Here is a 13118-nt window from a genome sequence, read left to right as displayed (position 1 = left end):
GTCAACAATCTACACAGGCTTTCCTTGCTTTAACCAACCAGAAGAAGAAATGACATATTTTCTTTTAGGCCCTTTTTGGTCCAGCTTCACCTTCCTTTTATACTCTGTCCCAAAGAGCCACGTGACAGCCAGGAGCCTGTTAATACTTTACAGACTGCAGAGCCCTTACCTTGCCACATGAGCTTTGTGCTTACCTCCAGAATGCAGCTGTTAGACATATATCAAGGTTCCAGGGGCTTCATTTGTCCCTCAAATTGTCCTTCAGACACCACTTGACTAAGCAATCTAAACCAATGAAGGGGCTGAGGCAAACGTTTGAATTCAGGTTCAAAACTATATCCACACTCTCTTTAGAGTGTTCAGATCCATTGTTTGGGTTCAATGCCATCTTCAGCCTAAATCAAGCTGTTTCACAGCGTTCTGATGATTTTATTAGTTTTCAGCCTACTGGAAGGAAAATTGGCAGCTGTCATGCTAGAATGTTATCTTAAAGCAGTTTTCCATCAGAAATTCCTGTAACGTAAGCTCAAATGTTTCCACAGAAAGGCTGAACTACAGAAATGAAAAGCTCAGACAAAAATGTTACACAAATTAAAATTCATTACGTTTAAAAAGTGTCTGCCAAAATTTGCATGTCTCAGATAATGATTCCATAGCAGATCTTGTGTCATGAATGGCTGATACATCAACCTCTTTCCTCCAGAAGGTTGGGTTCAGCAATGGAATATATTAAGTTGGCACAAATTTTCTGTTTTAACTTATTCAGTATACATTTGTCCATGTGGTGGACAAACCACAAAATGTGGTTCAGTGATGATAAACGATTGGCAGCCTCTCCTCACTGGAAAGGCACACAAATGGAATATGTAGCAGGTGTGCTTTGAAGGTCAGAGAAATGGGATGCATTGGTGGACCAAACTAAAGCTTACTCTGCATCTATCCACATGATGCCTAACTTCAGTCTCTTATATTTGATGGCACACTCATTGCAGAGTTCATAAAAATGAAGTCAATAAAATAGTAAGAAATAATAAAATAACCATGAAAAAGGAAAAGCTCTCAGTTCTTTGGATGATGCGGATCATAAAGACCAAGACAAAGTGTGTGAGAGCTAGAGATAATGCATTACGGTTCAAAGGGGTCCAGTTGTACAAGCAGCTTCCAGAGAACATTAGATTAATCCACAATCTGACCACTTTTAGTAAATGCTGCAAGATCTATCTCTTCAGAAAGGCTTTTCTGACATAATCAAAGTGACATTTACAACAATTACATCTTCTCAGAAAAAAATCAATCCTCCAGAAAACCACAAATTATTAAGAGTGTGATCACCAGGATGCTGTATTGCTTTATTGTTTTCAGTCAGACCCTACCCACAAAGACCAGCTTCAATGCTTATTCAGTGTTAATCAAAGTGGGCTAAATAGTAGCTTCCTTGGTGAAACACTCCACTGACATCAATGGAGTTATAATGGGAACTAATTTTGTTCTATGAGTTCACTTTGTGGCATTTTAACCATCAGTCTATCTTCAGGTATTTTACCAGTATCCACAAGATCTGAACACTTCTCATTTTAGATAGGTTAGCAAACTAAGGTCTCTAGTGGACTTCTTGAACTCACTTCTTTAATTATGGGGCCTATACTTGGGGTGGGGATTTAAGTTGGTTAATCATCTAGTTTATTTTTGGTTTTCTTGGTTTCGTTAGATGCTGTAAATGTCATTTTAATTATGATGGAAAAGCTTTACTTAAAGTGGAAGGTCTTGCAGCATTTCCTAAAGCTTCTCAAATACTGGCAGCCAGTACATTAAAAAAAAATCGGCCACATAATGAGTCATACTATAACTGTTTTGTGAATTACCTAAAAAGTGTCTAATATGAATGAATACTAGTATTATTATTGACAATAATATTATGACAATACTGGAATCAGGTTCAAAACCTCGTATTTAGATGGATCACATCATAACTGAAATAAGCTTTATATGAGAAAAAATGGGAAGGGATTATGAGGCAATGAACACCAATTTGACTGTAGATATGGAAACCATTTTCTGCTTTGTTTTCCTATTTGACTCCCATTCTGCATATTCACTAATCTGACTTCAGATATCTACAGTGATGGAGCCTGCATTACCTCCCATGGTAATTGCCTCTTACTGTTCACAACCTTTCCTTAGTGTAGCCTAAACATTTTCTTCCTTAGTTTCAGGACACTGATCCTTCTCCTATCACCTTCTGAGACTGTGGATAATTCCCTGCCTTCAATTTCCATTGTTACCTTGAAGGTATGCAAAAAAAGATGTGGTTGACTAACCAAACAACCCTGAGTATTATTTAAAACAAGGACTATGCAAGATATTAACACTTTCACTGCTGTCTAAAAGATAAACTCTACCCAAATTCATTGAACATACGGTTCAAGCAGCATTATTCTAGGTTAAAGAAATAGCAGTAGAGCTTTGACACAGTCAAAGTGACTTTTCCTCTCTGCTTACTGTAGGGGAACTGGCCTTCACATTGCACTGTGGCCTAAAATAGTTTATAATGGGAAATTCCTGTAATGTTAGCTCAAACATTTCTGCTAATAAGCTAAAGGAAAAAAGTAAGGAGGATAAAGTATTCGGTCATAAACTTCTGCAATGCCAATTAAAATGCAGTCCCATGTTGCATAAGCAGCTGCCAAACTGCGAACATTTTCAAACAGTAATCCTAGGGAGGAGCTGAGCTACACATAGCTTAAAGCATTAACCTTTTGGAGAGGGAGATGGGACTTTCACACTGAAGGCCCTATAGCCTAATGCTTATTGGATTTATTTTCATCAAAAACTGAAAGCTGAAGAGTTTTTTTGTTAAAACCCAAAATATGGATTTGAAAAATTCTACTGTACTGACTCCTGGGAGTTCTAGTTTGGGAACCTCATACCTCCTAGTCTCCTCTATGACCCAGGATCCCCAGCTAGACAACATATTCAACAAAGCACTACAATCTCTCTTCTTGCTGATCTACTATGTGCATCATGGGAGTTCCCGGCTGTGGTGCATAATGGGGGATGTGGGGAGGTCAGGAGGAGTCTAGTCCACAGAGGAGAATGCAGAAATGACACACCTGAAATACAACTCCCATGATACACTGTGGCAGAATTTCTTAATCACAATTTCTGTTTTCAGCCACAATGTTCTTGTTTTTGGCCAAAAATGGAAAACATTTTCTTTTTTCAGTGTTTGGTTATGAGATTACTAATTTAAATTTTCCACAGAAAGCAGACACTTTTTGTAATAAAATAATAATAAGAAGAATAAAATTGAAACCCAATTTTCTATTAAAAAAGAGTTTTGATCGAAAATTTTCAGCTAGCACTAATTTTACCTCCCTTTTTTGAGATTGTACCAGGACATACCTGTCACTTCCCACCTTACTGCTTTCAATTGACATCATTGTGAGTATGTGCCCTTAGACAGACCATTACTATATCATGCCATTTCAGTAGATCTTCCTGTGGTTAAGGATCTGCTAGTTTTCCTGTATAGGCTTTATCTTAGCCTCTAAGTTCCTCTGAAAAGGTCTAATCCACCTGACATTGCATTCATGGTCTGTGGTAAGAGGAACAACTTTTTGCAAATTTTGAGATGAATTACACTAGTCATTTCTAAAGTATCAGACGTAGAAAAGATAGGTGTAAAGGAAACAAACTGGGGACATTTTTAATGCTTTTTTGGAAGAAATTTCTCTCCACCTCAAAAATGTCTAAACCTAAAAATTTCTAATTTAATTTATTCACCCATCTTTGCCAAGATCTGCTGTAAAAGACAACTTATGGAGGGTGGGATTGTTTATTTTGGAAAAAGAGAAACATCAGAAAGTTCCATTGGGTTCAGGAAACCTTTGGAAGACCACAAAAAGTGTGATGGAACTCTGCGTACCCTGAGACTAATCAGGGGCTGGCACTCCAGAAATCTCAAATTCTATTCCCAGTTCTACCTCCTTATTTGCCCTTACTTAAATGGATTTGCATTTCTATAGCATCTTTCAACCAAACTGCAACATTTTCAAACATTAATTACATCTCACCCATGCTGAGGCAGATAGCCAGAATCATCCCTATTCTTCAGAGAGATAAACAGAGGCTCTCAGAGATTAGAGGCCTTGACCCCACAGAAACTTGCACAGATAAATAAGTTTACACAAGAGTAGCCTGCTCACTCTCTGAGAGCAATTTAACCCTGTGCAATGGGTGAGTGCAAGTCCTTTTATGAGGACATTATGAGTGGTGTGGAGAAAGTGAAAAAGGAAAAGTTATTTACTTGTTCCCATAATATAAGAACTGGGGGCCACCAAATGAAATTAATGGGTAGCATGTTTAAAACAAATAAAAGGAAGTTCTTCTTCACTCAGCACACAGTCAACCCATGGAACTCCTTGCCTGAGGAAGTTGTGAAGGCTAGGACTATAAGAGGGTTTAAAAGAGGACTGGATAAATTCATGGAGGTTAAGTCCATTAATGGCTATTAGCCAGGATGGGTAAGGAATGGTGTCCCTAGCCTCTGTTTGTCAGAGGGTGAAGATGGATGGCAGGAGAGAGATCACTTTATCATTACCTGTTAGGTTCACTCCCTCTGGGGCACCTGGCATTGGTCACTGTCAGTAGACAGCATACTGGGCTGGATGGACCTTTGGTCTGACCCAGTATGGCCATTCTTATCTTCTTATGACATCACTGGTTCTTAGGCTCTGTAATCCACAAATGTAACCCTTCTACCAGGTAAAGCCAGCAGCAACCAGAGCCAGGTTCAATATCTATAGGTTCCTTTCCATTGGTACAACATGGAACCAACTCAAGCCCCACCCAGTAACTTGGGAATTTCACACACCACCCCTGGCCGCCTCTGAGAGGCAATACTTCCCCCACTCACAAGCACAGAATCTGAGTGTAGAAAAGATACTTTTAATTAAAGGAGGGAAGTAACTCAGCATTAATTCGGTAAAACACCGCAAATAGGGTTCATAAACATAAACCATGAGTTAAAGACCCACCCCAAGTAGGTTGGGCAGTATCCTTTTCCACTCGGGTTCTAAGTCTAGCAACCCAAAAGTCCCTTTCAGGTGCCCGACCCTCCTCTGCACCCCAATCACAGTTGCGGTCCTTGGTCAGTGCAGACCCAGAGTTCAGAAGGGCATCTACAGATTTTACCTCCCACCTTGGGTAGGGTAAAGAGGTGCCTTATTCACTTCACTGCTCAAGCACTCGCTCGCCGCCCCTCCTGCTGGATGCTCACTGCTTCTACTAGCTACCCTCCTGGCTGCTCCTTGTGCCTATCCCCCGCCGCCCTGCTGGGCGCCTGCTCACTGCTCTTGCTGTGCCTCTCCACCAGCTGCCCTGCTGACCACTCATCATGCCTCTCCGCCACACCAGCCAGCGGTTCACCAACTGACTGTCAGTCGCCTTATGCTGCCACCTGCCTCTCTGCTGTGACCTCTGCACATCAGTTTCTCAGTGATTTTTTTAGCTCTTTGAAGGCTAGGCAGAAACAGTCCTACCACAACTGATTTCAGCTCTGATTGGGCAAATAACATAACAAAGAGGCTCCTAATGAAAAAGCTCTATTCTTTGAACAGTGGGGAGGAACAGGTTTAACCAGTCTAGGGAAGATCCTTGACTGTGTACAGCCTCCTGGCTCGGGATACCTGTCCCCATCCATTTTACTTTCACTGTGCTCTGATATTTGAGCCCCTGACTTAATGAGGTTCTTTCAAGTGAGGGTGGCCCCCTCATTTAGGAGAGGTTAAGCACAGTCATCCTTTCCTGTATTACTACAATAATTACAACATTGGTAACCATATTTCACTACCCCTGCATTCAGTACAAAGGTGATTTGTACCCAACACCAGCCAAAGTTGATCACTTTGACACCGCTGTATGTGCTGAATATGTAAACAGAGCAGGAGCAAACTGTATTTACATAAAAACACCCAAGTCTCTCCGTCTCCCAGCTAACTGTCAGGGAAGCATTCATTCAGACCCTCCTTGCAGCTCCATGCTGGTCTTCTGCACAGGATGAATTATATCCTTAATGCAGAAATAAAGGTGCAAAGGCAGATATATCTGTATATCTAAACTTGTCCATTGTTATCTAATCCCCCACTCCATGGAAATGCAGTTCCCCCAGGATGGAAAATGACAGTGATTTCACAATATACAATACCAGCAGAGAGTTGTTTAAAACAGGAAGTGAAACTAATTCATCTATCTCTCTCAAATGTCCCTCATGTCAAGGTTGTCATTTCAAGGCTGTCTCATTTCAATAGTTTGTTCTCTTTCACAAATAGAAGTTAGTCCAATAAAAGATATTACCTCAACCTCTTTGTCTCTCTAATACCCTGGGACCAAAATGGCTACAACAACACTGCAAACCTCTTTTCAAGGGGCATCACTCATTTTAGTCCCAAAAATAAAACTACATTCCAAGCAAATTCAATGTCCCCTAAATATAATTTCTGAACAATTTTACATCAGAAATAAAAATTCATGAAACTGATGTAACAGAAAAAGTAATTCACACTAAAGGAAGGAATCCCACAGAACTTTAAATTTTCTGCATGAGTAATTTTTTGCATCCCTCATTTTAAGCCTATGTGACACATTGCATGCTACATGCCTTGGCATGTTGAGAGGTATGACAATCTAAATGAAACAGGAACATTTAAGCAGAAAACATTTACATTCCCAAAGCCAGGATGCCCAGGCTAACATCCCCACTCTTGAAAAAAGTAGCAATGGGACAGTGTCGCCTCCTGGAGTTGTGACATGTTGCCCCCCTTAGGATGCCACCTGATGTGCTGAGATACCACTGAGCCTGTCTGTCATGCCAGCCTTGGTCTCTTTACCTGGTATGGCTGGGTTAGGCTCACAAGCCTCTCCCAGCCAAGCTCACAGGCAGGACCACACCCAGCTGCACAGAGAGAGAGAGAGATCTGCTCTGGAAAGATTCAGCCTTGGGGGCTTGCCCCAACGCTTTGATGCCCACTCCCTCTAAGGGGTACAAAGCCAAAGGTTTTATGAAATTCGCCCCTTGTCTCAATGTGGAGGGAGATATGCACAACTTCTTGCCCCTCCCCCACTTAGAAGTTACATAAACTGGGTTTATTATAAACAAGAAATAAGTTTATTAACTACAAAAGGTGAATTTTAAGTGAATATAAGAGATAACAGACAGAACAAAGCAGATTACTGAGCAAATAAAACAAAGTACGGAAGCTAAACTCAATATCCTTAAGAAACAGGTTACAAAATGTAATTTCTTACTCTAAATGTTATTTTAGGCAGGCTGCAAAGTTTCTGTTGTTCAGAGTTCCAGTTATATTTCTTTTCAGACTGGACCCCGTCTCAGTTTGGACCCCCCTGCCCCGTCTTCCCTTCAGGTGGCTTTAGCAGTCTTTCTTCTTGGGCAGAGAGGCCATCGAGAGGCTGGTCTTCCTCCCCACCCTTAAATGGCTTTACATAAGGCGGAAATACTTTGTTTCCCACACTTGACCCTCGCTTCCCTTGGAAACTTACAAGAAGTCCCAGGTAATGTTTAGTATAATGTTTAATATAAAAAAAGATATAAAGCCAGGTCACTACATTGTTTCTCCTTCTAGGGATACAAGTCCTTCCACACAAACAGTCTCAAGCATTCTTCTCTGGCACTTCCCTAATGGTACCTGTTAGGATATAGATATTCAGGCCTGTCTGCAAAGGCCTATACTTTAAGAATTTAGGTGTATTCTTATCACTTAGCTAGTTATAGAAGTACAAAAGAAAGAATCAAAATCACAGTCTGCTTGTTTACAGGCCTTCTCTTACAGTGACAGTCTGAGGCCCTGTTCTTAGGCTAAGGCCTCTGGCTAAGCAGCAGAGGCAGCCATACATCCTCACATTCCAAACTGGTCACATTGAAATAAGGTGCTATTGGGCTGTTGGGAATACAATCCTGTCCTGATAATGCTGATCACCTCCAGAGAAAGGGAAGTACCTAGACGATGTAAAAGGAAACTGTCTGGCATCCTGTCTGGCAAGAACTCACTTATCAATAGCTGGGATGTGAAATCCTCATTTCTTTGTTGTTCTGTCCCTGTAGTCCCCATTTCCCTATTGTTTGTCTGTATAATCTCTGTCTGGTTCTGTGATTGTTTCTGTCTGCTGTATAATTAATTTTGCTGGGTGTAAACTAATTAAGGTGGTGGGATATAATTGGTTAAATAATCATGTTACAATATATTAGGATTGGTGAGTTAAATTTCAGTAAAATGATTGGTTAAGATATAAATAAGCAGAACTCAACTTTTACTATATAGTCTGCAGTCAATCAGGAAGAAAGGGGGGGAATGGGAATGGGGATGGGGAAATTGGAATCATGTTTTGCTAAAGGGGGGAATGGGAACAGGGACACAGGCGAGGTTCTGTGGTGTCAGAGCTGGGAAGGGGGACACTAAGGAAGGAAATTGGAATCATTGCTTGCTGGAAGTTCACCCCAATAAACATTGAATTGTTTGCACCTTTGGACTTTGGGTATTGTTGCTCTCTGTTCATGCGAGAAGGACCAGGGAAGTGAGCAGGTGAAGGAATAAGCCCCTAACAGTACCACTTCCCCAGTGGACAATGGGGGAACCCGGGCCTGCTGGGTTCCAGTCCAGGGACCCTATACATGGCAACGGTGTTGCTCCTTCCCAGGACTCCTTCCTACAGTTTCTGGTCCCCTGTGGATGAACCAGCTCAAACTCCCTCCTCCCAAGGAGTAACTACAGAGGGCTGAACCCAGTAGCCTCAAACACACCACCCTACTCTCAGGCAGTGACTACAGACTACTTCCCTGGAGCCCCTTTCTGTTGCCACCCGCTTTCTGGCTTTATAAACCCAGCCCAGTTCCTCCCCAGATGGACTTCATCAGCCAGTTAAGCCTTAGCACTCCCTGGCTTTTCTCCAAGTGCAGACTATAGGTTAATGGCCTAATTTATCCCATCAGGCCTGGCCACCCCATCACAGGGATATTTAAATATTACAATTTTACATACTGTCTAAAAGACAGTACCTGTGGCATGACAGTGAAGCACTGGCTCAGTACTGAAGCCGAATGGAGAGTGCTTCCTATTTCATCCTCCTAAGAGATGAGTGTTCTCAACTCTAACAAATTTGACAGGGTCTAGAAACACTCAGTACCAAACCAGCTGTGTTAGTAGCGTGGCAGGAATGAGACCTTTATCACCAACACCACTCCAGTTTTCCTTAGAGCTCTCCCATCCAATAAGTTAAGCCTGTATTCTAAAACATTCAATTTTCCTAGAGGCAGTCAAACCCACAGAAAGCATCTTTTATGTTTTGACTGTTTGTTGTTGCTTTTTGTGACAGAATTACATAACTGTTTAAGTTCCAATCTAGAAGTTTTCTTAGTGATTTGAAAATAACACTAATAAAACCAAAGAGACAAGTGGGATGAGATAATATCTTTTATTGGACCAACTTCTGTTGATGAGAGAAACAATACTAAAACTACTAATAATAATAATTAATAATGAAATGAAACATAAGGGGACAAATTCTACACTCGGCTACATATCTGTACAACTCCACTGAAAGCCAGTGTGGTAATGGTATAAATGACAGATGCAGTTAGCCCATTAAGTTGTCCCCAGTGAAAGTGATGGAAGTAACATCAGTTCACAATTAACTTTAAATTGTTTCTCTTGTTTCTTCAGAGACCCAAAAAGCAAAAGGAAAACTTGCACTGTCATGATAAGTGAAGGCTTAATCACAAACAAAGAGGGTTTCAAACATGCTCTTCCCTCCTGTTGTAGCTTAGCCTATTGCAGTTGAGCAAGATGACATCATCAGTAATTGAAACTGATGGAGCAGCTAAGATAACATTCCCCAACCCAATGTAAACACTGATGGATGCTCCAGAGATGTTTTACATTTGCTAGCCTGAGATTTGTTTTATTACACTGACAAGGGTGACCTTTACAATAATATATTTGCTATATAAAAAAAGGAAGGAAACCCTTTATAGCCTGACTTTATTGGCTACAAAATCACTTCCCAGAAACTGATCTGATTACAACCAAAATAACCAACCAAAATGCAACAGTTTACCTGTGATCAATTTAATGTGGTAGTAAAATGCTAATTGTGGACAAAAACGCATTCAAGGTTTGTGATATTGTCTATAAAATCTGCACTGAAACTAGCATTCAATTATGTGTAGCGCATATGGGTAAGCAGATGGCTGAAGGATTATTTTTAAAATCAGGACTTTTGCTGACAAAATATAGAACTGGTAGGGTGTGATCAGAAAGCTAAGAAGAAGTTATTTATGGGGCAGTAAGCACATGTGCAGTAATTGGATTCTTGCTAAGCAGAAGATAAAAAGGATCAGTTTAAAAAGTCTTGTGCATGGAGTGATGAAGAAATAGACAGGCTTTTTCCTAGATACAGATACAACTTCCAAAATGTTATTCTGTTCACTTTTTTGCTGAGTATTAAGAGTAGGTATCTTTTTAGGTCAAGCTGCTTAAGAGACTGAGTTAACACGACTCTGCTGATTTATCAAACCTCCAAACTAAATGCTCGAGGCTGGTGCACAGTTAGAGACTCAGGGCAGATGTGAAATTTTCACTTTCTAAATTAGGCCTTGATGAACAAATTTTGATCAAATGAGATCATTCAAAAAGTCACCCTAAGTTCCAACTCCATGTTGGTCCCAGGATATTAGTCAGGCAAGGTGGGTGAGGTAATATCTTTTATTGGACCAAATTCTGTTGGTGAGAGAGACAAATTTTCAAGCCAGGGAGTTCTTCTTCAGGTCTGGGGCATGTATTCCCAGGGTCACAGCAAAATGCAAGGTGGAATAGATTGTTTTGCATAAGTAGATAGCACATAGTGTCAGGGATCATTTAAGGTAGAGTGACCCATTAACACCTGTGCAATCATAGGACAAAAAGAAAGGGTTAGTGGATTACAGGTTGTTGTAATAAGCGATACATTCAGTGTCTCGGATCTGTCCATATTTTTTTAGTGTCTAGCATAGTAATGAATTTAAGCTCCCAAATTTGTTTAAGTGTTGTGCAGGTTTCCTTTGAGGATGAGAACTAACCCTCTTTTTTGTTTTGGCCCTCTGACTGCAGTGGTGTTAACAGGCAACTCTATTTTCAATGGTTCCTTACAATATGTGAGAACTACTTTTGCTAAACAATCTGTACTAACTTGCATTTTCCTGTGAACCTGGGAATAATTTCCCCAGACCTGAAGAAGAGCTCTATGGGGCTCGAAAGCTTGTCTCTCATCAACAGAAGTTGGCCCTATAAAAGTCTCTAATTAGTGTGCTAAAGCTTTCCTTCTTGAATGTCTGAAGTACTAGAGGGTAGGGATAGATAAACAGTGACAGCTGTAGAGATAAGTTATGGGTTTGGGTGGATCTGGAGCTATGAGGGGGCCAGGTGCATGAAAGGAGAGGAGAGTGGGATAAAGTGGTGCTTTGGAACTAGTGGGTTAAGCAAACTGTAGCCCATGATAAGACAATTCTGTAACAGGCTTTGGGCCTATAAGATATATAGCTTGGCCAAATGGAGCTCAGGCTGAGGAATAGGTTGACACAACTAATTGCCAGGTGTCCTGTTTTTCAACTGGACTATCCAGTCGAAAAGGGACCCTCCTCAGCCTGGTGAAAATGAGTGAGTGAGTGAGGGTAGGGGAGAGCGAGCAATGGAGGGAGGGGGGAGGGAGAGAGCGGGGCGGGGCCTCTGAGAAGGGCCGGGACAAGGGTGTTCGGTTTTGTGCGATTAGAAAGTTGGCAACCCTTGGAAAGTTGTAAGGTTACAGTAATAGTTCTGTGAACTGCTGTTATTTTGGAAAATATGTTGCAATATATCAGTTAACACCACAAGATGACACTAGTAACATCTTGGGGAATTCTAAATTAGTTGCTATGGTAACTATATGACATAAATGTTAATAAATACTAAAGGGACTAATGAGGAGCCTATGGAAAATGGGGGAACCCTAAATTAGTGTGGTGTGGACGTATGGATAAGGAATAAGGGGTTGGAATCCTTATGCATATGAATGAGCCTTAGTGGGCATAAGCATAACTCAGGATAAAAGGTGTTGCCCAGTCTGTGTGCTGGGAGGGAACGCACAGGGAGACACCAGGATGACAGCCACTTCTGATGATGATAGCAGTGAAGATGAAGATGAAGAAGATAATGACTAGCATCACATCTCCCGAGAGATGTGAGATCTGAGTGATGCTAGTCATAGGGCTAAAAACCTTGCACTCTCTCTCTATCTTCTTTCATATTTCAGTGTTCGTGAAATTGTGTATCTGCTTAATGGATTGTTAAAGGGACTTGTGAGATATCACAATTGTTTCTTGTCTGCTTCTCGGGTCTCTCATTCTAATAATAATGATAATAATATTCCTGATGTTGTAGCCTTCACGAGATCGAACCGTTATTGACTAGTACAGTTTAAGAAAATAATTAATATAATCAATACATCGGTCCATTAATAAGGCTACAAACAAAACCCATCATTATGGAAACTTTTTCTTCCTTCCAGAAGGTACAAAAGGCTTTCCCAGCTCTCCTGTGTCCTCTCCTGTGTCCTCTCAGTTATATTTATTCTTCCGGGAAGGTAGGAATTGTTTCTTCTAATTTTCTTTTGACTGAATCTCAGCAAATCTTGTCTGTGTTTTTTGCTAAAATATCCCCCCCATCCCCCAACTTCTGTCCTTCCAGTCTTTCCAGTTCTGTTCTAGTTCATTGATGAATGAGACAGGTTTTAGGGTGACTTACTTATTTCACTAAGAACAAAAAAGAACAAATTACAAAGTAAACACAGCTCTGATGCTGCTGTAAACCACTTTGTCTTATATGACCTCCCTCAGCTCCTGTTGCTGCTTCCTTCCTGTATGCATGAGGAAGTCAACAGGAAGTGTGGTACTGCATAGAGTCCTGAGAATATGTGGCAATTTTATGCTGAAGCTTCTCCCTTGATAAGACAAGACCTTCCCAAACTTTTGTCACACTTTCTTTGTCCCAGGAGATCACACACACAAATTTGAAGAGGCAGACACCATTTACACT

This window comes from Natator depressus, chromosome 6 (genome assembly GCF_965152275.1).
Source record: "Natator depressus isolate rNatDep1 chromosome 6, rNatDep2.hap1, whole genome shotgun sequence".
Taxonomy (NCBI): Eukaryota; Metazoa; Chordata; order Testudines; family Cheloniidae; genus Natator; species Natator depressus.
Note: the sequence above shows the minus strand (reverse complement) of the source record.